Raw genomic sequence first — 24,740 nt, forward strand, 5'->3', positions numbered from 1 at the left:
GAAAAGAGGAATGCCTAAGATGAGGTTTATGGCTGTGGTGAGAGAGGACATGCAGGTGGATGGTGTGACAGTGCAAGATGCAGAGGGCAGGAAGAAATGGAAACAGATGATCTACTGTGGTGACCCCTAATGGGAGCATCTGAAAGGAGAAGAAGAAGAAGAAGATGTTGTAGCTCAACCCTTGTGGACTGTGAACACCATTACCGTGCATCATTCCACAAGTATGTAACCTGTATAGAGGCTGCATTTGGACAGAGTGTTTAGGTGAGTGGTGACTTCATATGTCAGCTTGTGTATGACACAGCCAGGGACACTGTCCAGTACCATTGCCACTGTGGTTTGGACTTTGGTAAAGAGATGTTTTAACTAGAATGTTTGTGAATCATCAGGTTTTACATTCTTCAGGTCTGGAAATGTGGCCCTTGTGTAATGACAGGGTGGTAAAATCCACATTCAAACTGTCTGACAAGAAATTGGTAATGTCAGTCAGATAAGTGTACTTTGTGACCATTTACATTAACTGTGACCCAATCTGAGATTTCCCCTGTAGATTATAAACAACACTAAAGAAAGCTTTAGTGTTGTCTTTGGAATCCTTGCCATTTTGTATTTTTAAGCTTGCCTTGTATGTTTATTGAGGTATTGTATTTTCCCAATGATACTGACCAAAGAGATTATTCCTTCTTGGTATGTAACTCTTTTTTTGGTACAACTTCACACCTTCTATTATATATTTAGTTTATGGCAGGGGTCCATGAGACTAATGCACTTTTACTGTATAAGTGAGAATTTCTTGTGTTTGTGATAGTATGGTCCATGCAACCCTGTAGGTGAACAGTGTGCATTACTAAAGGATTATGTAGCTGGGACAGTGTTAACCTTAGTAATGCAAACCAATGGCAGATAGCAACAACAGCATCACCCACAGCACAGTGTCAACCTGTGTCATACACACACACATGCGTACTCAAGTTCCAAAATGTGTGTAGTACAATGCATACTGGCCAACAATAGAAACTATGGAGTGTTAACACTGGCCAATACAGGGCATGTCACCCTGCCCATGTGTCCAAAATGCATGTACATGCAGACAGTGCACCTCCACCATGTTCACAAATGGATACCTGCAAACCTGTGTTGCACACACCCCACAATTACTGTCCACTGTATAATGCATGCTGACACAACTACACACATCAGCCAAGTGGCACATGGCAAACAAAACACAATTGGAATAAACACTGGTGAAAACAATGCAACATTGCTAGTTACAGCTTTAATGCATCATGCCTGCTCAGCTACACCTTCAAGGATATCATTACACTTTACTGCTGACAACATGCTACGCATCCAACCATTGTTATACTTTATTAAAGTCACCCTGTGCATCAGCACCATGTTAGCCTGTTCCTGCATCAATGTTACAGATGACAGGAGGTGGCACAGGTTTCATCATATGCACAGAGTGTGTTGTTGGTTTTCCAGAGGCCTACACTGAGCATACAATCAACATGTGTGTGTGTGAGTGTGTGTGTGAGGGCCATGAGTACTGTTATGGGCCACTGTTGATGTCATGTGTGCGGGTATGTGTTTGCCCTAGGTTTCTGGTTTATGTGTGTGTGTCTGCATGCACACAGTTCCACCATGTGGCTGCCATATACGGGGATTTGTGAGACAGCTACAGACTGTACCTGGCAGGCTTTACAGATCACCGTCTCTGGCCATGGATATGGAACCTGTGCCTGGCAGGGGTGTTACAGACAGTATCAGGTACTAATCCAGATTGGGTACTATCCGAAGAGGTTGACAGATGTCCACTGGACCCAGGTCCCTGCTGGGACTGGCCAGAGCCACGTACATGTGTTCTGCTAGGACGGTCTATGGATAGCCCCCCCCAGCATTGCTGGGGCTGGTACTGGCACTACGGGAGCAGCTGTGATTTGCTGGATGTCCACGACAACCTCCAGCTGGTGATGTTGCTGGCATACGTCCATGTCAATGTCTCAGCCGTCCTGCACTGTCCTGACACATGGACATGACATTGTGGAGGATATCCATTGTCTCACCCCAATGTGTATCAATGACCTCAGTGTAGTTACATATGGCACCTGCTAGGTTACGGATACTGTCATTTACAGAGGTGTAATGAGCGCTCTGTGCCCTTAGCCCCTGTCTGGTATACTGCTCCATTCATGTCTGTGCCTCCATGACAGCCTGGAACATGCATGTGGTAGAAAGAGGTGTGGCCCATCTGCCAGGGGCATGATGACCAGCAGTGCTCTGACGAGTATCCCTGGGCATCCGCCTATGTGGTACCATTCCAGACATCTGGCTATGGCTGCTGTGTCCTGATACATGGGCCATAGATACCACACTGTCCTGGCCAGTGCCAACTGTACACTGTCCCTCAGCTAAGGGCAATGGTGATGATGGATGTACAGGCAGCATGACTGTGTGCATGGATGGGGTGGAGACTTGTGTACTGTCAATTGGTGGCCCAACAACAGACCCTGACAAACCTGCCTGTGCCTCAACACACCTATCCTCATCATCACTGTCTGTTTCAGTGACATCAGGTTCCCTGCTGTACTGAACCAGCCCCACCTCACCACCTGTGAGAGGAAAACAGGAAACACACTTTAAGACCTGAACATGACTTCAGACCACATGCACACATGCGCACATGCACACATGCATACATGCACACATGCACACACACAAAACTACACTCCTCCCTAAAGCAGACACACACAACACCAGCAATCACAGAACATACACAATAGCAGGTGATGGTGGGGTACAGTATCACAAGCAAAACAGTCATATCACACATGTCAGCATGCAGGACATGTGTTGCTCAACAGCATGCAGTGCAAGTGTAGTCAGTCCTTGTTACTAACAGTATACATGGCATTGATGCATGTGTTTTGTTATTAGGTGATGGCCCTCCCCCTGGAACACAATGCATACATGGGCACAACATTGCTGTGCAGGTATTCATAACCCTGTAATGTACTGTGCACCATAACTCACAGGTGTACATACCATTGCTGGATGTGTATCTGTGTGTCAAATAGGTATCCAATGCTGATTACAGCCTCTGTGTCTTTAGCAAATAATTGTGGACACATTTTTAGCACATGCATGATGAGTATTCACACAACATCATCAGTGGTGCATGGATAATTGATGGAATACCATTTGGCCACATACCCAATGTACGGTACTTATGGTGAGTGTAGATCATATTGTGGACATGCCAGTCTCATCCATGACATGGCATGCTAAAATGCAACTGCATATTTAAACACTACACATACCCAATATGTGTCATATGACCTAGCCACTCAATAGCATCACAAGACAAATATGTGTCAGTTGTGCAAATAGTGATTGGTATGCATACTGTTTAGAAGTGCATATGTGTGCACACACGCATCATTATGGTGTGTAGCAATGACAGCTATGTGTAGTACTGTGGTTACAATAACTGGATGGGGTATAGTACCATAGGCCATCATCATGAAGCATTAGGTGGTCACTCAAGGCTACAAATCATGCTGTGCCAGTTGTTACATGAGTTTGTAAGGAGGCAAACAAGCAGCATTCCCTGACATTAATGTGTAGTGTGTTGCAGAGTATTTAAATGCCCCAGGATAGGCCTCTACCCCTCAGGTATATTATGTGTAATGTGTGGATGAGATTTTAGATACTGGAGTGTGTCTTTATAGAGGGTTTGGGAATCGTTTATGTGTAGCATTTTAAAATGCTCTGTGTATGGCATAGATGTGTATGTCATGTGCATGTTGAGTATCAACTGTGCCTATCCAATGGTCACTACAATCTAGCCACATTTGTTTGAGATGGTCTGGGTATTGCATGTGTTTGAGGCAGCTAATCACATTAGTGAGATGTGCATGCTCTTACACCAAACATGTACAGCATGCATTGTGGGTAGGTGTGTTACATGTGTACATGGCCTACACCTTAACTATGACATGCACTTTTTATTTACAATAATAAATGTAGAACACACTCACCAGCATCTGTCCACTGCCTTGATGTCACCCCAGAGGGACCTACATAGAGATGAGACAGTTTGTCAGTGGCCACAACTGTGGCATTGCTACTGTGTGTTTGCAATCTTACAGTACAACAGTTTACATTCACATGGCTACAGATTATGTTCCAAATGATCAGTATTGCACAACAACAGGCTCCACATCTTTGAACGACACACTCCACATCTCACATATGCATGATCTACCAATATAGATAACAGTAGTCTACAGATATGCCATGTTACCTGCATGCTCCATGTGTGCTTGCTGGGAGGCTCCAACCACCATCATGGTGTATGTCTGCTGCTGTTGTTGTTGGGCAGGTGCCACCAGGCTCATGAGCAGCTCCTCCACTCTGGTGAGGGGAGGATGGATATTAACACCACCTCCTGTTGCAAGCTGTTGTCTACGTACATCAGTGGCACGCTGACGTACATGTCTGAGAAGATCACTCAGTGGTGGCGTACCTGCTCATATGTCTGGTTGTGCAGGCCTACCTCATTTACCCTGCGGACAACATATTGCCACATTGCAATACGCTTCTGCTGGTCCTGGCTGGTTCGTAAGAACATGAGACAGTAGAGCTGAATCATACTGCTAGTAATTATATCATCTTCAGCACTACTGTAACTCGGGTTCCTGTGGTGGGCCATGATCCCTGGAAGACATAAATACAAAAATATGTCTGAGCAAGTCATATGACACATTTAACATTATACAGTACAGATATCACTGAACTGCCATATATAGCAACCTATAAGCTAACCGAGAGTGAAACACTGTAACTGTCACTTATCACTGCTCACCCCACAACTGCTTGAAAGTGCCTTGCCCACTCTCTATCTAATGAACCATGTTCTGCACAGCAACAAAATAAAATCACTATATAAGACTATACAAGAGTACCTAGCACACTATATTTAACACGATGCACCAGCTAGCCACAGCAGATATACATCAAGCTGATGTGTAAAGAAATATATTATCCATCACAATAAGTGTAAGGTCCAGTAAATGCATTACTATTATACCACACAACTTGTTAATGCCAAACCCGTGGCCAAAGTATGTGCACAATTGGGAATATAAGTCACATACTGCTGTAGTACACTATGAATATTGCTAGATATGCAGTTATATGTGTTACCACACATATGTCAAAGGACATGCTACAGACATACCCACACACACATCAGACATAATTACAGGACACAAATGTATGACAACCCAGATAAGCTTTCAGTGTGTACTATACAGTACTGTATGTGAGTACTTACACAACCTTAATCTTGAGAAATGTAATCTGTGATGAATACAGGGACCACACAAAACAGTGGATGCAAGCAATGTGGACATATACCATACTTTGCTGTACAAGCCCAGAGCTTCAAGTAGTACTACAGTACGCACAGGATTTGCATTCAACATCAGTACCAATCAATAATCATAGATGTAGTGCTTTAGCCTCCAATGACGCACCCTAGTTAAAACCAAGGGACTTAATCATACTGTATGCAATAGTACTTGTTCTGCCTAGCAACAGAATACACAGCTTTTGCTAGGATCAAAGCAAGGACCCATAATACCATAACATAAACAGTTTCCCACTAAGCTATCCCACAGATACATATCTTTGATGTATTCACAAATGTATCGACCATCACAGTCAGTCAACAGTACAGAGAATCTATTGCAACAAGTAGATGTAGGTGTGTATGAGTATATATAAATATATATATATATATATATATATATATATATATATATATATATCTATATATGTGTGTACACACATATACACATCCATTTGTCTACATATACATATATATATGTAGGCACATATACATTTCACCTTTCATAGTGAGAATATCAATTATACAAAGGATGTAAGGTGTACAGTAATGTAATAAAATCACACAGTCTTGGGATAAATGCATTGAAGGTGTTCACAGCCCAGGTAGGTTTAGCAGGCCTTACTGGCTTCAACATTGCAAACTGAAGAAACCACCCACAGTATTTAACCACCACATGTCATATACCAGCACTGTATGTTGTCTTGTTTGTCACACACTAAAACCTACATACAAATATGTGCATACTAACCTTCACCAACATATGTATATCTCCCCCTTCACAAACAGTTCAATATGTCCCCTGCTCTGTGCACATATACAGATGTGAATATATATGACACATATATATTTCTCCATATGTGTCTGGCATACACACACAAGGTCCACACTGTTGTAAATCCCTGGACCTCACAGCTGAACTGTTGGGCCTTGCTGCAACTCAAACAGGTGTCACATATGAACACACACTAACATTAGGGGGGCTATATATGGCAACAGATGCTAGATAAGCATACTAGACTGCTACAGCAGTTGCCAATGCTAAGCTACACTTTAATATGACTATCATGCATGTGTTGTTCTGTCATACCCATGTTTATATAATGTCAGCGCTAATCCTCTCAACAGCCATTGGCCACCCTACTGTACAGAACACAGATAATATGGATCAGATCTTTGACATTTAATGCTCAGCTACACATTTCACAGGTATGTCCCACTGCTTACAGGTACACACAGTATTGTCCATAGCAGTAGTTAAGCAGAACATCTGTGCATAAAGAAGTACTGCTGCCACATATGAATGTTTCACATTATGTAGACTATTCTTCAGTAACATCTACTACATGCCAGTAAAGACATATGCATCACATACCTTTCCTTTGTATAATTTGGTAATATTTATTTTTCCTTTTCTCTATCTCTCTCTCTGTCTCGCTCACTGTCAGTCTGTGCAATAGAGGGATTGAGTTTGTTGGCAGAGATTGCAGCCTGCTTTTGTAGGAATTTGCACATGAGCATGTGATGGCCTCTGCACCAATTAGTGGCCACCATTTGCTAATTGCATGCAGCATGCTGTGTAGTAATTGCAGTAATCACTGTCATAGCAACCCAGTACTATAAATTACTGACTCATGTAGGCGTGACCCTTTCAGCTTTCCAAGATGGAGATCATCCTTGTTTGGTGTGGATATCATTGTTTAAGACAGAAGGTTGATATAGTTCTTATATCAAAAGCCAGGGGTGTAGCCAGAGATTTACATTTTGTACTCAGACCTAATGTTGCTGCATCCAGTACCCACTTGTCAGTGTAGAAATGTACTCACCCCTCAAAATGCTACCCCAAGATACATGGAAAGATGTACTTTCTTTTCAACTGTTACAATTAACTGCCACACAAAGCTAGTTATAGAGATGTATTCCTTTGTCACAAGAATTGTTTGTGAGCTGCTATACTGTGAATATTCATTTACTCAGTTCTGAACAATTTGTGCTTTTTTAGTGTTGACATTAGCACAAGCTGCTCAGAAAAAAACTAGACACATTTCAGTACAGTGAGTATGCTTACCTACATCCTTGGTAGACCCTGCACACACAGGTATATTCTATATTTGGGTAGGGTTGCAGAAGTACATAGAGCGTAAGTAGTATTGTGTGGATTTTATCTTGCTGGACTTACAAGGTTGCTGTGTACATGTTAGTTTATCATCGCAAGTAGTCTGTCTGCATAACTCCCAACTGTGGACCTATCCACATGATAGCCAGAGAATAGCCTGTTATTTTTTTGTCTGTGCAACACACATGTTTTTTCATCAATAGAGCAATGGCATTCCTACAGTTGGTTGCTACCAGTACATGGCTACATCCATTTGTATTTTAGTGTTGTATTCCTACATAAGGGTATTCTTCTGAAACTCCTTCCAAAGCTATTTGCACAGTGTGTAACAGCAGAAAGGCTGATATGCCTCTGTGTTTCTGCCTCTGCCAGACCTCTCAACCAATCAGGTACATATTCAAACAGACTCAGGGAAAAGTCAAGAAAAAGTCAGGGACAATCAGGAACATCTTTAAAATATTAGTGCCATTAAGATGAGACATTGAGAGAATCAGAGCATATGAATTAATAAACATTTTCTGAAGTAAAAGAAGTGTCTAACTCTTAATTATTGTCATTATTCATTAAGTGTAATTCACCACCTTTCTGGCCAAAGTCAGTAGTTTTAAGAGGGATTCAGAGTGACAAAGCTAAAATTTGTGTCAAAATCAGGGACATGCCTGAAAATTAGGGACAGTTGGGAGGTATGTCCTCTGCCCTAAACAGATATGCCAGTGTTTGCCCTGCTGTGATACTATGTGGGGTTGTAAAGTGATGGTGTAACATTATTTCTTGCTAGAATGGCTGCTTCTCTTATCACAGTCATGTAATGTAATCTCACAACAACTGTTGGTCAACATCCACAGAACAAGTTGTGTGATATGGTATTCCTATTTTTCCTTTACATTCACTCATTCTGATGCATGATATAATTATTTAAGCACCAACTTGATGTATATCTACTGTGGCTTAGTGGTACATCATGTTGTGTAGTGTGTGCAAGGTCTGGGGTTTGAGACTTATAGAGGTGTTTTATTTTGCTCCTGAGCAGAACAAAGGCCCTTACATACAGAGGGACTAAGGCACTTTTAAGCAGTTGCAAGCAGGTTTGCGCATTGCTGCGCATTGCTTAGCTAAGCGCAAGCAAGCGCAAACCCGCGCAAACCCGCTAACTACTGCTTAATAGTGCTTATTCCCGCTCACCCCCGTGCTAATTTCTTTGAAAGAAAAGAAAAATGGGGAGATAGGAAAGTGGTGAAAAAGGGGCACAAAGAGGGAAAGACAGTATGGAAAATAGCTCGGGATGTGCAGGATGGGTGTAGGGAAGGTCCATAGCTGCACATTTCTTCAACAGCAACAGCTGTGCATATGCAATAAATTTGGAGGTAGATATGAACCCTTCAACCCCTGAGAGAGGGGTGAGGACAACAAAGTATGTTGTAATGCCAATTAAATAACATTTCATGTGTTCAGTGGACATGTGTGCAAAATGGGCAGCTATGTATGGGGCGTAATTTTTTTTTTTGGGAGCAGATTGCCCCTTTTTCTTTTCAGGTGAGAGTGGAATGTGGGGTAGGGGAAGTAGGTATATTTGGGAAGGTAGGTTGGGGAGGTAAACAGACAAGACAAACAAGATGCATACAGGGGTGGTATATGACACATGTGGTGGGAGAACACCTTTGACGGGGAGGGATGTTTGGAAATCGCAAGCCCATGAGCCCCCAGATGGAAACAGTGGGACTGAGGTCCCCACCTATGGGCAGTCACCACTGCACCTTCACGGCCCAGAGGGTGGTTGTGCTGGGGGCTGTGTATGGGGGGCAGGCTGACCCAGGAGTTGCACCGCTCGGACCTCAAGCTGACGTAGAGGTTCTGCAACAGAACATTCAATCTTTCTACACACCACAGCCTGGGCCGTTCAAAGGGTGATAGGTGCCCCTCTGCCCACGCTTGCACGGGGGGGCCAAGCCCCATCCCCTGCAGTGCTTCCACCCGAAGGTGGCACAGGGCCAATGGAGGAGGAGGTCCCAGGCTGGGCACCAGATCTGCTGGTGTCAGGTGCCATGGCCAGCTGAGGTGGGACAGGTGGGTCCGCTGGGACGGGCCTTCCCATATGAACTATGTTTTTGAGAGTTTAATAAAGATATGGGTTAGTAACATTCAACAGCATTCCAAATTAGTTATAACAGCATGCAGAAGTATTCCCATTAACCCAACACACCAGATTTTCAACAGTTGAAAAGCAAGCATAACACATGCATATATAGAACAATAGTGGACATTACAACAGCATGCAGGTTGAATTGATGGGAACGGGCCACCAATATTGTGGTATTTTAATAGGGCACATGCATAGAAATTAATGCAAATATTTATAAACCAATAGGACATATGTCCCAACAAATGTTCTGAGCTTAGACATACCGATTGAGGTGTGGAATTGCATTTTTTATCCACATACAGTAGGGTGGGAAAAGATAGCTCAATTAACAATGTATATATTCTTTTAGTTTTCACTACATTCCTATTAACTGCAGTTAAATGTCCCTTACATGTATTATTACACTACCCAATGTCCTTATATTGTGCAATTGGATTTTGCTAGATCATTATATACATGAGCTGTATCTTACATACAAACTGTCCAAGATGCAGATGTTATTGCAACATATTTTGAGAGTTGCTCACACACACTACTGCTAAGATGGTACACTGACAGATCTACTTTCATATAATTATCTAGATATGTTCAGGTGAAAGTATCATTTATATGTTAACAGCTCCCTACATTTCTGGCAGCACACTGACATTTCTGGGGAACACAATGCCAAGCTACTCATGTGCCAGATTAACCTGTACATGCTAGCCATGAACCAACAGTTGAGGGCTGTACATATGCATACAAGCTACTGACAGTCCCTTCATCCACGTTATATGGGCCTACCCAAGTGTGGGTTGACACTGCTTAACACAACACTACTATTTGTAGAATGAAACAGTACAACAACATATCAAAGAAAATGACATAGATGCACTCCATGAATCATACATTTATTAAAGGATTATAACACCTTTATTTATTGGGTTAAAAGACTTTTTGAAGGGTCTCTCATTTATTTTATATAACAGTACATGCAGAATAATTACTAACCTGCCTGATGACGCAGCCTTTGCAGCCTATCATCATGGGTTTGCTGGTTCATAGCCCGGACACCTGCAGCTGTGAAGTAAATGCAGTGATACTGAGACATACCTATCCATAGTATAGACAAGCATAGCAATTCTTAACTACTTATGACAATGGCTACTTACTCAATACTGGGGCATTAGGCATTGTACAGGATTTCTGGATCCACTGGTCCAGTTGATCTTCCCTACATCGCTTCAGGTCAGAATAATGGTACCTGACTTGCTCACCAGTCCGAGGAACACCAGTGGCACTGGTGAGATTACGGGCAAGACTGTTCCAGGCCTCTGTTTTATATTGGGTACCCTGGTAATGGCCCTACAGGAGTCTTTCCTCATGGTTGTGGACAAGGAGCCCAACCATTACTTTGGACTCCTGGATGCCCCAGCATTGCACTCTAAATTGAGTGCCTTCTCCAACACCGGCCATGCTGTCTGCAGAAGGAAGCTACAACCAGTTATAGCAAGTATTCCTGCCTGTGGAGCTTAAATATGCCTCATTTCCCGCACTTATTTGTGATTGTTCAGTTTTGGAAAAAATCAGCTGTAGGCACACCTGCTTAGCTGATGTTGGCAATGTTTAAAATTCCTTTGATAGATATGTATCTGTTGAAAGTGCATGTTTATGAAATGCTGTCATGGCTTAGTGGTTAAGTACTGTGACTATAGTGCACAGTATCCTGAGTTCGAGCCCTGTCACTGCTTTTTATTTTCCTACTGGGCAGACCTGCCTGGTTAAGGTACAGTAAAGGAGGTGTTAGCATGTTTAACTGACTTTGCTCAACTTTGCCTGACTTTGCCCAGCGTTGCTCAACGTTGCTCGACGTTGCTCGGCGTTGCCTGACGCGCTGGTTAGTGTGGTGTGCAGCTACATGCAAATACATTGTGGTTGCGCTGGTTAGCATGGTGCACAACTACGTGCAATTGTATTTAAATATGCTCAGTAATGGTAAAATGTGCTTAGCAGTGCTTTATATTGCTTAAAATAAGGTACTCAAGCCTCAGAATGCATAACCATTTCACCTTCATATATATATATATATATATATATATATATATATATATATATATATATAATTTGTTCACTACTAAATTTAACATTTCAATGCTTTTTACAAAACTTATACATAAAAAATGTCAGGAAATATTTTTGTATACAGATTTTCAACAGAAAATGGAACATGCAGTAGTGGGACTCAAACTGGGAATGCCTCCTCTTTGTGCGAAGGCTCTAACCACTGTGCTATTGCTATTTTGCTTAATTTGCATATATTTTTCTTATTATCCTTTTCTGGTGTCTAAGCTGCTAACTGTAGCTAATCAATGGGCAAACCCGCGCAAATACGGGCAGCTATATCGGATGAAAAAAAAAAACTCTTATTTTTCATTTTTTCAGTTGTTTAACATATGGGGGAGTGTAGTGTTACATTGTACACATGTGAGTGGACTCGCTTATGTAACTCGAAATTGAGGCATTTCTTCATTGCAGGGACATGGATTTTTGGACTGCTCGGCAGTCCGACACGCCCCCTAAACTCGTCCACGCTCCATGTAAGCTTTAGAGTTGAGGTAGCGTGCCCTCATTAATATGCATGGTGCACTGCCATCATACTCCTACACTGGCGCTTCCGTGTAAGACTAATCTAGTCTTACACAGAAGATTAGTAAATCCGGGGGACAGTCTTGTCTACAGTCTAACTGCTCCAGAAAGCCCTGCTTATGAAGGGTTTGAAGAGATAGTGTGAGTGGTGCAGAACCATTTGTCCAGAAAGCCATTGTTAATCAAGGAATGTTTCAGATTTCTAAGTGTAATCAACAAAGGAAAGATAATTAATTGTCAATTGGTAATGGTTTAAATGATACCTTATTTGATTGTTAGGGGTATAGAATTATACACCAAGGAGTTTATAGGAGAGTATTAACTGGAACAGATTTAATATATAAATAAGCAATGGAAATTACAATTTCAGTGGAAATGGAAGCTAGAGATACCCTAGAGTTACAAGGAGGAGTTAAAATTGATAATGTACAGAAAATGGTTGGGGTAAAATAGTGCAAATAAGACGTCATGCTATCACTGTGAGTGCAGGTTCAATTTTTCGTGAAAATGTAAATTTAAAGGCGAAATGTACAGACTATAGCATAAGACAGGTCATATTTAGGCAGTTTGTCATACTCATAAGTCAGAACATAAAATATGTCACAGATAGGCATTGGAAGCTGTTGAAGATGGGGTGGGGGGGTGAAAGGGGCAGTTAGTGATCTAAAAAGGGCAATTTTTAAAACTATTTACTACCACAACATAGGTTTACTTGGAGGACATTTTAAGCTTAGCCAGTTCCCTTTTGGTGCTTGAATTAACATTTCCTGATTGGTCTTGCGGAGTGAAAAAAAGCAGTGGAGATGCGCAAACAAAAGCAATAAATGACACAAACTAATTGTTATATAGTGCAGTAAACAATAAAAATGGGGCAGCGTTTTTGAATAATATTATTGGACCTTAAAGCAGAAAGCCAAGACAAAGGGTAAGCTGAAAAGTCAGAATCAAAAGTAAATATATTTGCTCATTGTAACAGCTGGAATGTAAGGATGCAAAATGATAAAAAGTATTTCAGAAGACAGATCAAAGAAAGGGAGATGAATGTTTAGTAACAGTATTGGGAGGCAGAAAAAAGAGACGGACTACTAGAAATACTGATAAGAGAAAAAGTTAACAGTCAATACTGAAAAACTCTGAATGTATAACTATGGTAGCCTGGATTTGTATGTAGTATTGGTGGCTTGTGTATGCCTGTGTGATGGGAAAACATCTATGCATATATGTAGGGGCCATTTCAAAACAGTCTTGATTTTCACCATCGTGAGGTCAGTGTAGAACAAAGTACTCAGAATGGCTGTACAGGGGAAAAAAGTAACAAGAAAAAAGTAGCTTACATATGGCTTCAATGGTACTCAGATTACTTTAATATTAATACTAAGGTAACACAGTTCTATCCATAGGAAAAAAATTTTGATCAGACATCCATGTCAGGAACCGGTACTGGTATTTAAATATTTTTATTTTCTTTTCATTCAGTAATGCAGAGAGGATATATAATATTACATAACATAATAAACACATCTGGCATATTGTAGATGAAAGTAAAACTCTTTAAGCAGACTATTTTATGCAATGAAATGTAACGTAACAAACCCATGGTGTAAAACAGCGCAAACTAAAGAACCCCAGGCTGAAACCAAAATGTGTAGCATGGAATTAATCATAAAAGTAGTCAGACTGTAAACAGACAGATAACAGTGGGAAAAATTATCTAAACACTTGCAAATTATGCCCACCTTTAAAAATGCCTATTTTGTATGCTGAATACGATGCAGAAGTGCTATCAAAAACAACAGCAAGCTTTAAGGTTTGCACTGAAACTTCAGAGGAGCAAACTCACAAGATAATTCAATTAAGGTTATTTCTTTGCTACATTTTCAAAAAACAGTGCTCTAGTAGATCACATTATTAAGTGACTATAGCTGCCCCAGATTTACCAGGAAATTAGACATTTAAGAAAGGAAAGAACAGAAATTTGAGAACAAAGCAGGGATCTGGCACCAGCTACTTAAACACACACACACACACCACTAGCTACTTAAACACCCCCATCACCACCAGGTACTTAAACACACACAGATCCCCCACCAGCTACTTAAACACACACACACACACACACACACACACACACACACACACACACACACACACACACACACACACACACACACACCGCCAGCTACTTAAACACACATACACACACCCCACTAGCTACTTAAACTATTTACATAAACGGAGCACCAGCTACTTAAACTGTTTACATAAACAGAGCTACAGAGCACCAGCTACTTAAACTGTTTACATAAACAGAGCACCAGCTACTTAAACTATTTACATAAATGGAGCACCAGCTACTTAAACTATTTACATTACATAAACAGAACACCAGCTACTTAAAGTATTTACATAAATGGAGGAGCACCAGCTACTTAAACTATTTACATAAATGGAGCACAAGCTACTTAAACACATAAAGGAGCACTAGCTACTTAAACACATAATTAAACGAAGCACCAGCTACTGAATAAATAAATAGACAGCCTTGAGGGAAACACATAAATAAACCTCTCCTTACCATGGATGATCTGCTTGATGTGATCAGGTAGTTGTTTCCGCGCACTTTTGTGTTTAAATAACGTGCGATGCACGTATGAGTCCTTACAAGTCTTGCAGCTGTAAAAGTGTGTGGGGGGATCTCCCTCCCCCTCGCCCTAGGGTTCCGGCGCCTATGGTGTCACAGTGGAAAGAAACGTGCATAATATTTAGACGTTTCTTACAATGATAGTGAAGATGTATTTGGCCAGTCTAGAGTTATTTAACATAAATGCAGAAGGCAAGTAGGAGATTTCGCTCATGTCAAAATAAATGCCCATACAGTAAAATGGAATTGACATTGAGTCAGTTGTTTCAGTACTCCTCAGAATTACTATAAAGTATTTTAAGCACATTTGTTCTCAAGGAAATGCTATACCCCTCATCTGTTCTCTTCAAAATGCAGACAATGAAAAAAAGATAAACCTCTTGGTATACTTCCCATGGCAGAAGGAAAAGAGTTAGATATGTACAAAATATCAGTGTACACTTACAAGACTGTGAGTGGTTAAGGGAGCTGAGACTTGACTGAAAAGTGATAAAGAGCATTCAGACATGGCCTGCTGTACTGACAATTACTGAAATAAAAATGGAACTGATATTGAAAAATTCTGCTTCTATAGGGACAACTAATGTTGGTACTCTGTGTCTCAAAAATGGTAAAATTATGCTTAAGTTGAATGTGTTTTCATGGTCTAGCAGCTTAGGGATTCTATTCATTGGTTACAGAGGAAATAGACCAGCTAGAAGCTGATATGACACTTCTGAGAGTAAATTAGTATCTACGGGTGACACCAGTCATCCTAGTAGAAAGAAAAATGGCAGAGACAGACTTTGTGGCGATTTCAAAGTCACAGTTAATCTGGAATTGCAAGACAAACAATACCTTTTTGAAAAAAATCAGGATATTTTATCAGTCTGTCAGGTTGGCAGTGATTTTCAAAGAAAGATTTAGATGATGTCTACCTCCTGATGGTCAAAGAAGATTCAAATGTATTATTTGCAATTAATACAATCAAGAGGCTTTACCATTACCCCAGAGTAGTACATGGAGTAAATTGTACCCCCAGCTGTCTGGCAATGATAATGTGTCAAGTTCTGCAGGGAGTTCCCAGAGTCCACCATTATCTTAAGGAAATCATTGTTACTTGAGCTACAGACGATGATCACCTAGAAAGCCTTAAAAGAATTTAGAAGAGATTGGAGTAGCATGGATTAAGATCTACAAAGGAAAAAGAGTGTTCTTGAAGTTCAGTATCATGTATTATGGGCATGCTATAGATGATCCAAGAAAAAATCCAGGATGCACCAAAGGCCCCATGACCACAAATTGTTTTACAACTAAGATCTTTCTTGGGGTTAATGAACTATTATTCAAGTTTCTGTCAAATTTGATAACTGTGTTGTATCCTTTCATTGAAGTACCATAAGCTTGTAGCAGTGGAAGTGCATTAAAGAATACAAACATGCATTTCAAGAGACAACAGTGTTGGTCATGTCTGATTCAGTTCTGATGCACTATATAACCTATCCCTTCTAGTGAAGCTGGAGTTGTAACGTTACATTTTATGGAATATGGCACTGAGAAGCTTATAGCATTTGCTCTATTTTTCTTGTCCACATCTGAGAAAAATTACAAGATGACAGAGAAGCATTAATTGCTGTGTGAGGTTTCAGTAGTTTTAACCAATATCTGTCTGGTAGAGAATTTATGAGCCATAGAAAACCAGAAGCTGCAGGCCATCGTTTTTAGCCAAAAAAAACAAAAAAAAACAAAAAAACAGAATTCCTAGCACAGCGGTTGGGCAAATAGCATAGGTGAAGAGGCAGTATCAAGTCCACAACTATGGACCACGGCATTCACTTCATAACACTGCAAAGCCGCACATATAATACGTGATGCATGTAATATTAGTTGTGGAATATGTGGATTGGTGGATGGGCAAATGTTACCAAACATCAGACATTTCTCCACATATTAAGAAAAAAAATATTTTGCAGGCGTTATTTGTACAGTGCTGAGGTAATTAACTGGAAGGCTTTGACTGGAGTGTGGAATAGTAGATATTATGAAACATTTTTAGGGATGTACTGTGATTGCTTCATGGTACTGCTAAAAACATGTATGATGAATGTAACTGTTTACAGAAAAATATTTTCCTTGAACAAAAGAAGTCTGTGTTTGTTTCCCCTTGCTGTTATCTTTTCAGTATTTTTCATATACAAGAAAGAACCACAAAGCTGGACCTGTCTGAAAAGTGACTTCTGGATGAGTACTGTTTGTGTTACTGGTGTTCAAAATTTCAGTTATACTTGGGAGGTGTCATATACCAAGCCCTTTAAAAATAGTGTGAGTGTAAGTTCCATAGTCTGTGTGCAAATGCTGGTATGTGGTCTTCATGTTGCATTCCTCCAATGACATGACATACTGGATGCAGGCCGACCTCTTAACATTTACCCAACCATACTGTGGGATCTAGACCTTGACTGACAGGTTCCACCACATGTTGTTAAAGTCTTACAAGGTATGGTTGCTTTCTTCTTTGGAAAAACAACGTGTGTGTGTGTGTCTACAGCACTTTCTTGAGATACATATGGTCTCCTCCCAAGATATCCACCATGCATGTGGTCAGTTCATTGACCACATCCAGCTATGTTCCCAGTGTGTTTCTGGTAAGTCTTTACTTGTGTGGTCATGGTGGCTTACAAGAAAGCTGTGTGTGCAATCATACTGTGCATGAGAATCATTATGGCATTGCCCCTGCCTCTGCCATTATGATTCTTGTACTGTGCATGACAGTCATCATGGCATTGTCCCTGCCCCCTGCCATTATGATTCTCACACTATGCATTAGAGTCATCATGGCACTGTCCATGCTGTCAGCCATTATGATTCTCATACTGTGCATGTGAGTCATCATGGCATGATTGATTCTCATACTATGCATGAGAGTCATCATGGCATTTTCCCTGCTATCTGCCATTATGGTTCTCATACTGTGCATGAGAGTCATCATGGCATTGTGCCTGCCTCTGCAATTATGATTCTCATACTGTGCATGAGAGTCATCATGGCATGATTCTCGTACTGTGCATGAGAATCATCATGGCATTCTACCTGCTCTCTGCCATTATGATTCTCATACTGTGCATGAGAGTCATCATGGTATTGTATCTGCTGTCTGCCATTCCCATCTACTGGTGAATTGCTGGAAAATAACAAAAACTTAAGTATGAGTGCACTGTGATCATACCTCTGAACTGTACAGATTTTCGCAGAATGTCCAGATTTTTGCCTTATATTTTTGTTCTGTTTTTTTTATAAAATTGTGGTTTTCTGGCAAATCAGTGGTAGATCATTAAAGAATGAAGTTAGAGAATAATGATAGACATTTCAGTTTTAAACTTCCTACACTTCGGAAAATCCATGCTAATGCAAACTCTGTTATTCTAGCAACTTTCTAAGTTTGTAAGAGCAATATTTAAAAAGTGCCCCTATTTTTGGGCCTTTGCCCCACTTTTATTTATGGCTTTGTCCGGATTTCTTGTTCTAAGAGGTTGAGAGGTATTACTGCGACAGTACCCCTGTACTGTACTGGTGGTTTATTTTTAGGCTACTTCCCTCACAAGTTAACTTACTGGAGTATTATAAGTGCTGTGATTTAACCTTTCAGAGCACAGCAATGTTTTATCAGTTTAATGTCAAATGACTGAAAACCAAAAGAATGAATCCCAAAAAGACTGAAAATTCAAAATATTGAATGATAGAATTTGTCCCTTCTCCACTGTTATGCAATGCTGGAGTTGGTATATATAGTTAACAGGGGGTGTGAGGGGTGCTGGCCCCCACATGAGGAGAGCAGGGGGGCTTGCCTCTTGCATTAAAAATGTATTCAGTATTTTGAATTTACAGTCTTTTTGGGATTCAGTCATTTCATAGTAAATCATGTTTTATCTGGGCCCGGTGAGATGACCCGAACAATGGATGTATCAACGCAATATTATCCCCAAGTCTTAGACACCTATCCTAATACCTGGCTCAGGTTTCAAATCAAGAAGGAGTCTGTGTGCTGCAAACTACTTAAAATCCAATCTCAAATTCATATTTGATGCAGCATAACAAAAGAGAGATATCCATCTGATTTGTTAGCCAAGATTTGCATAGTGGTGGATGCAACATATCACATTCATGTCAAAACTGTGAACACCTAAATTGAAAACCATAAAATAAAGACAAAAAAGTGCAACACTGTCAACTCTGGTAACACTTGCAGCAGAACATAAGGAAGAAAAGAGCATAACATACTTTTAATATGACAAAAATATTACAAAGATATGTTTTTACAGTGGTACTCCATTCTCTATACCTAGGTGAAGGACTTTACCTCACACACCTTACCTAGACATATATATCATGACTGCACAACATAGCAGCAGTACTAAAGTTGAGATGTCCCCTACACATCCTAACTTTTCTTTTTTTAATTTTACTGACCAGATGTCAAGAAACTACAATAATCCAAGAAGCACAAAATGTTACTAAAATTATGGTACTCATTCAACAAACTTTAAGTCATTGAAATCCCCAGTGTCTAATGTTTGACTCATCTTATTTAGTATACATCTATCACTTGCAACACCTATGAAGTGTTCTAATGAGAAATATATACTGGTTCCTGTTATGCCAGTTTCTCCCTGATTGAAGAATTTATAAGATACATTAAATTATATTTGTCTTTCTTCTGCTCTTAATCACTCACTGTTGTGTTACTTAGCAGATCAGGAATAAAATGTGAGGTGTCCTAGTTCAGTTATAAAATACATAGTTACATACACTAAAATAAATAAAGGAAAAATAAACTCAAATAAAAAAAGTGAAAAATCCAAGGTGACTGCATCAGAAAGGAGATACTTTTGGATATAGTCCTAAGCAGATCAGATGAGAATATTGATCTGCAGGTGAATGCAATATAGGTCAGACATAATCATGTCGTTGTGTAGTTGCAAGTATCGGGAAATGCACCAATACAAAGGTAAAAACTATGGTTTGATATATTAGGATAGTGGCTTTTTGCATTAATTACTTAATTGCCTAAATTCACTTGTTACAAAACTCTTTTTCAAAGCCAACCCAGGAGCATTGTCTGGTTATGTAACTTGTTCAGTTCAGAGTTACACACACACCTCTCAACAGTCTAGATTTCTGCAGAAGGTCCAGATTTTGCCTCATATTTTGGTGTGCTTCTCAGAACAATTGTTAATTCTGGTAATTTTTGAGCATTGAACTCACTGATAACAGACATTTGAGTTGTAGACTTCATATCCTTCAGAAAATGCATGCTACTGCAAAACGTTATTTTAACAACTTCCTAAGTTTATAAGAGCAATACTGAAAATTTATCCCTGACTTCGGGCCTTTGGCCCCCATTATTTTTGACCTTTCTGAATTATTGCACTATGAAGTTGAGCGGTATGCTAACACAGTAAACAAACAGAGGCTGAGGATATCAAATCCTGGACTACAGGACAAATCTTATTTTAAGTGTATAGCCTTAATCATGCTAGTATGACACTGTTATAGTTGACATGGGATGTACCTCCCTGGACTATATGAAGGGAGACATGATAGAGCTCTCAGACTATGTTTCCCAGACTGGTTTGAGAATAGCAACATTTTACCTTCTCCAAGGATGATGTCACATTATAAAAAAAGATAATTGATTTTAATAATTGGCTTTGTTTTTTATATCACTTCAAGGGAGTACAACATTTGTCTGTGTGGGGGAATCTAGCAGACAAACCATCCTGCCTCCACCCCAAGTTTTCAAATATCGGCTAAAATCTTGCCCACCCTCTTAGTGCCTTGTTTAGGCAGTGCTAATCTGTAAACCTACTGACATAGCTAAATTGACTCAGAATAACCTATAGAGGTGTTACTGTTCTATGCCAAGAGTCTAAACAGGAAACTCCACTCCTTCCATGCTCTCCTTATCCTGGAGAAAATAGCCATCTGTGCAGTTATTGACACTTGCCTGGGGATTCAATAAACTCTGTGTAAGCTTAGCGCGAAGCCTACATGGAGTTTACATGTTAGCGGGATGAGCAGCAGTGCTAATTCTATATGCATGCAGCACATCACCCTTACATGAATACAAACATTGTTTTGTGGCCAGCAGCAGCGTTGTCAGCTAGGAAACCATGTAAAACAGCACAAACATCTGTAGGTACATTTATCTATGGGCAAACTTGTTCTGCATGATTGCACAGACAGGTACAATGACTACCAGGGTTTAACATAAGGGAATACATAAAGTTCTAACACAAAGTAAAGTATAGTTAGTGTAGAGTATTGTGCAAACCTGTTTTAGGCATACTGAAATAAAGTCTTGGTGGTGGTGATAATCAAGGGTACATAGACTGCATTTTAAATAATTATTCGGGGGAAGTGTGTGTATTGAAAGGGGCAACACACATAAATGGCATGAATGAAGGCAGGGGAGGAGGATGAGTGAAACATGATAATGTACAGCAGATAAAGGCATGTCAATGTATATACACCACAAAGACAAGACAGTTGTAGCATGAGCAGTAATCACATATCTACATGATACAGTATGTACTGCTGTTTACACCTCCTGTGTGGGTATAGTCATATCATCGCACAGTTATTGTATATTATGTGACTGCCACACAAGGCCACATATCAGTGGAGATGATTGGTTGTGATATAAGCATCCTGAGATGATGACTGGAGAAGACATTTATCAAGGCCGATATATACAACAGGGGGTATGTGCAGATTGTGAAAATGTGCAAAATGATTTGCTTGAATATGAATGTAATGTCAGCACAGGTCTCAATCAAGCAACAGGCTCATGGACAGCAGTAGACAGAAGCAGGCACAATCATGGACAATATCAGAATAATACCACCAGTAATCTGTGTCATTGACATAACATATGTGACTGTGAGTTATTATACACTTGTACAACTGTCATGATTTGTCAGTAATCTATAAGGAGAATCAAGCACACCTTCCTGAAAAATGAACACCTTTTACAGGTATTAAGACAGATGCTGTTACACCTGTAGTTTAAATTATGAGCAATCCTGGCTAGCTGACAGATTTGCATGGCATATATCTGGGACAATCCACACTTGCAGTAATGTAACCTATGCCATTAATGCAATCAATAAGCTCTGTATTTAATGGGTGCATCACAGGAACACATATCACGCATGCATGTTAAATAACACCTTAAAGGGAGTTCTGCACTTTCAAATGATAATGGTTATGCATCAAAAAAGAATATGTAGGTGTGGCCAATAAGATGTGTGGGAGCTCACTGTGACAAAAGTGATACACTTGACTAAATCATCCCTGAAAGATGTGTTGGGAGGTACATGCAAAAGGGTGCATTGTACTCAGTTATTCATGTGATGAGGGCTGAGAACAATGAGACTGTAATCCCCTTTGATGTGCATGTCCTTCATAGTTTCATAGCTTCATAGGTTCATACTAGGCTATCTGCCCTAGGGCATTTATAAGCCTAGCCAGAATGTGTTTGGCTTTCACCACCCATTTTAAATTTATTTTGCTATGCCCTTTTTCGAGGTTAGTATACTGTGCCTCTGTCTAACAGTGACACATTAGTGATACCCAGGGTAAACCTACGATCTCCCATCCACTCATCAAGATTCCTCTTGAAGAGAGTCAATGAGGGACTCTGCCTAACCTGGACTGGGACTTTATTCCAGAGTGATGGGAGCCTCTGGGTTATGAATCTGTCCCTCCAGCATGTCCTATTTATTTCAGTCTCAAGTCTCTCGAGCACGTAGCTCGATGGGATTTGGATTTTCTGAGGTGCAGCATGTCCATTAATTCTGGGTTGGACATGGCTTTATACGTCAGGCACAGATCGCCTCTAAACAGGCGGTATGCCACTGAGTAGAGCTGGAGTTTCTTTAACCGGGCAGCATATGGCATCTGTTTGAGCCCTTTGATCCTCTTGGTGAGGTACTTTTGGGGTCTTTCCAGTTGCTGCAGTTGTCTGGTAAGGTACATCCCAAAAGGGGCAATGTACTCAATTATGGGCCTGATGAGGGATGAGTAAAGAGGCACGATGACCTCCCCTGATCTAAAACAAAACACGTGCAACACATATCTCATAAAGCCAGTGTGCCGAACAGTCACAGCCCTTAAGGCTAAACAACACACCTGATACACTTGTAATAGGTGACTCTATCGTCAGGCACACTGACGTCCCGCTCACCAGGCTGAACAAGGAGAAGGTCACGGTGAGCAGCCTGTCTGGCGCTAGGATCCGCCACATAACACAAGCACTCAGGTCACTCCAAGGCAAGTACAAATATGACTCAGTCATTGTCCATGCTGGTGTGAATGACCTGAGACATACCTCCCTGGACTACATGAAAAGAGACATAGAGGAGCTCTCTGAGCATATAGCCCAGGCTGGTATGACCCTGACCTTGAGTAGCATCTTACCCTCACCAAGAATTATGCCACAATATGAAGACAAGATGATCAATTTCAACAACTGGCTTAAGTATTGGTGTCATTCAAAGGGGATCCAATGCCTGTCAGCTTGGGATGATATGCACGACAAGCCACGATGCTTTGCTAGGGACGGCTTGCACCTGTCACCCTGGGCTTTGGATATTGGCAAAGGCTCTTGCTACCCCCATAGTGCCTTTTTTAGGCAAGGCTCAAAAGACAAACCCACCTCCATAGGTATCACAAGGGATAAGAAACTAAGAGTAATGCTACTCAACGCCAGAAGTCTAAACCTCAAGATGCACGCACTTGAAACTCTCCTTAGCATGGAGAACATTGATATCTGTGCAGTAACAGAAACCTGGTTCAGGACTCCCGAGAGCACCCCAGCACTACCAGGTTATACCTCATACCATGCTTTTCGACCCCAAAACTTGGACCGAACCACAAAAGGAGGGGGAGTATCGATATTCATCAAAGATACCCACACCTCCAGGTTGGTGGCAAAGCACGAAGCATCAGAGACTATCCATGTGCAACTAACAGTGGGTAAAACTGCCTTCCAGTTTATAGCCTGCTACAGACCACCCTCCCAAACCCAAGAACCCCACTCGGCCTTCCTGAGAACACTGGAAAATATGAAGGTCACTCCGAACACCATTATATTGGGCGACTTCAACTACCCAAACATAGATTGGGAGCATTACTCTAGCTCCAACACCCTTGCCCAAAGGTTCCTAGAATTCATAAACTCAAATGCTATGGAACAACTTGTTACCACTCCCACAAGAGGGGAAAACATACTGGACCTGATCATCACCAACATGGGAACTCTATGCTCCAGACCTGAAGTGTATCCCTCACTGGTAAGATCAGACCATAAACTGATCTCACTGGATATTCACATCCCGACCCCACCCCATGCCCAGAAAACCATAGTGAAAAACTTCTCTAAAGCAAATTTCACACTCCTCAAAACCGAGGTGGAATCCTTCAAAGCCCCCGGGCCTGTGGAAAATACGGCCCAGACCGCAGAATCCTTTATAAATGCATTCTATGAACACCTTCAGGAATGCATGGATCATGCAATCCCAAATAAAACCAAGACCCAATCCTCCAAAGGCAGACGACCTGTCTGGTGGACCCCAGCCATAAACAAACTATACAATAGAAGGAGGAAGCTACTACATGATAGAGCAAAATCCCAAAAAGGGAAGGCATCTCTGATCAGTATTAGCAAAAAACTAAGGGCACTCATAAAATCGTCAAAGGCCAGCTTCGAGAGAAAAATTGCACAGGACACTAAGGATAATCACAAGGCTTTCTTTAGTTATGTTAG

The sequence above is a fragment of the Protopterus annectens genome, chromosome 6.part0 (genome assembly GCF_019279795.1).
Source record: "Protopterus annectens isolate FY-2018-M chromosome 6.part0, PAN1.0, whole genome shotgun sequence".
In the NCBI taxonomy this organism is placed as follows: Eukaryota; Metazoa; Chordata; order Ceratodontiformes; family Protopteridae; genus Protopterus; species Protopterus annectens.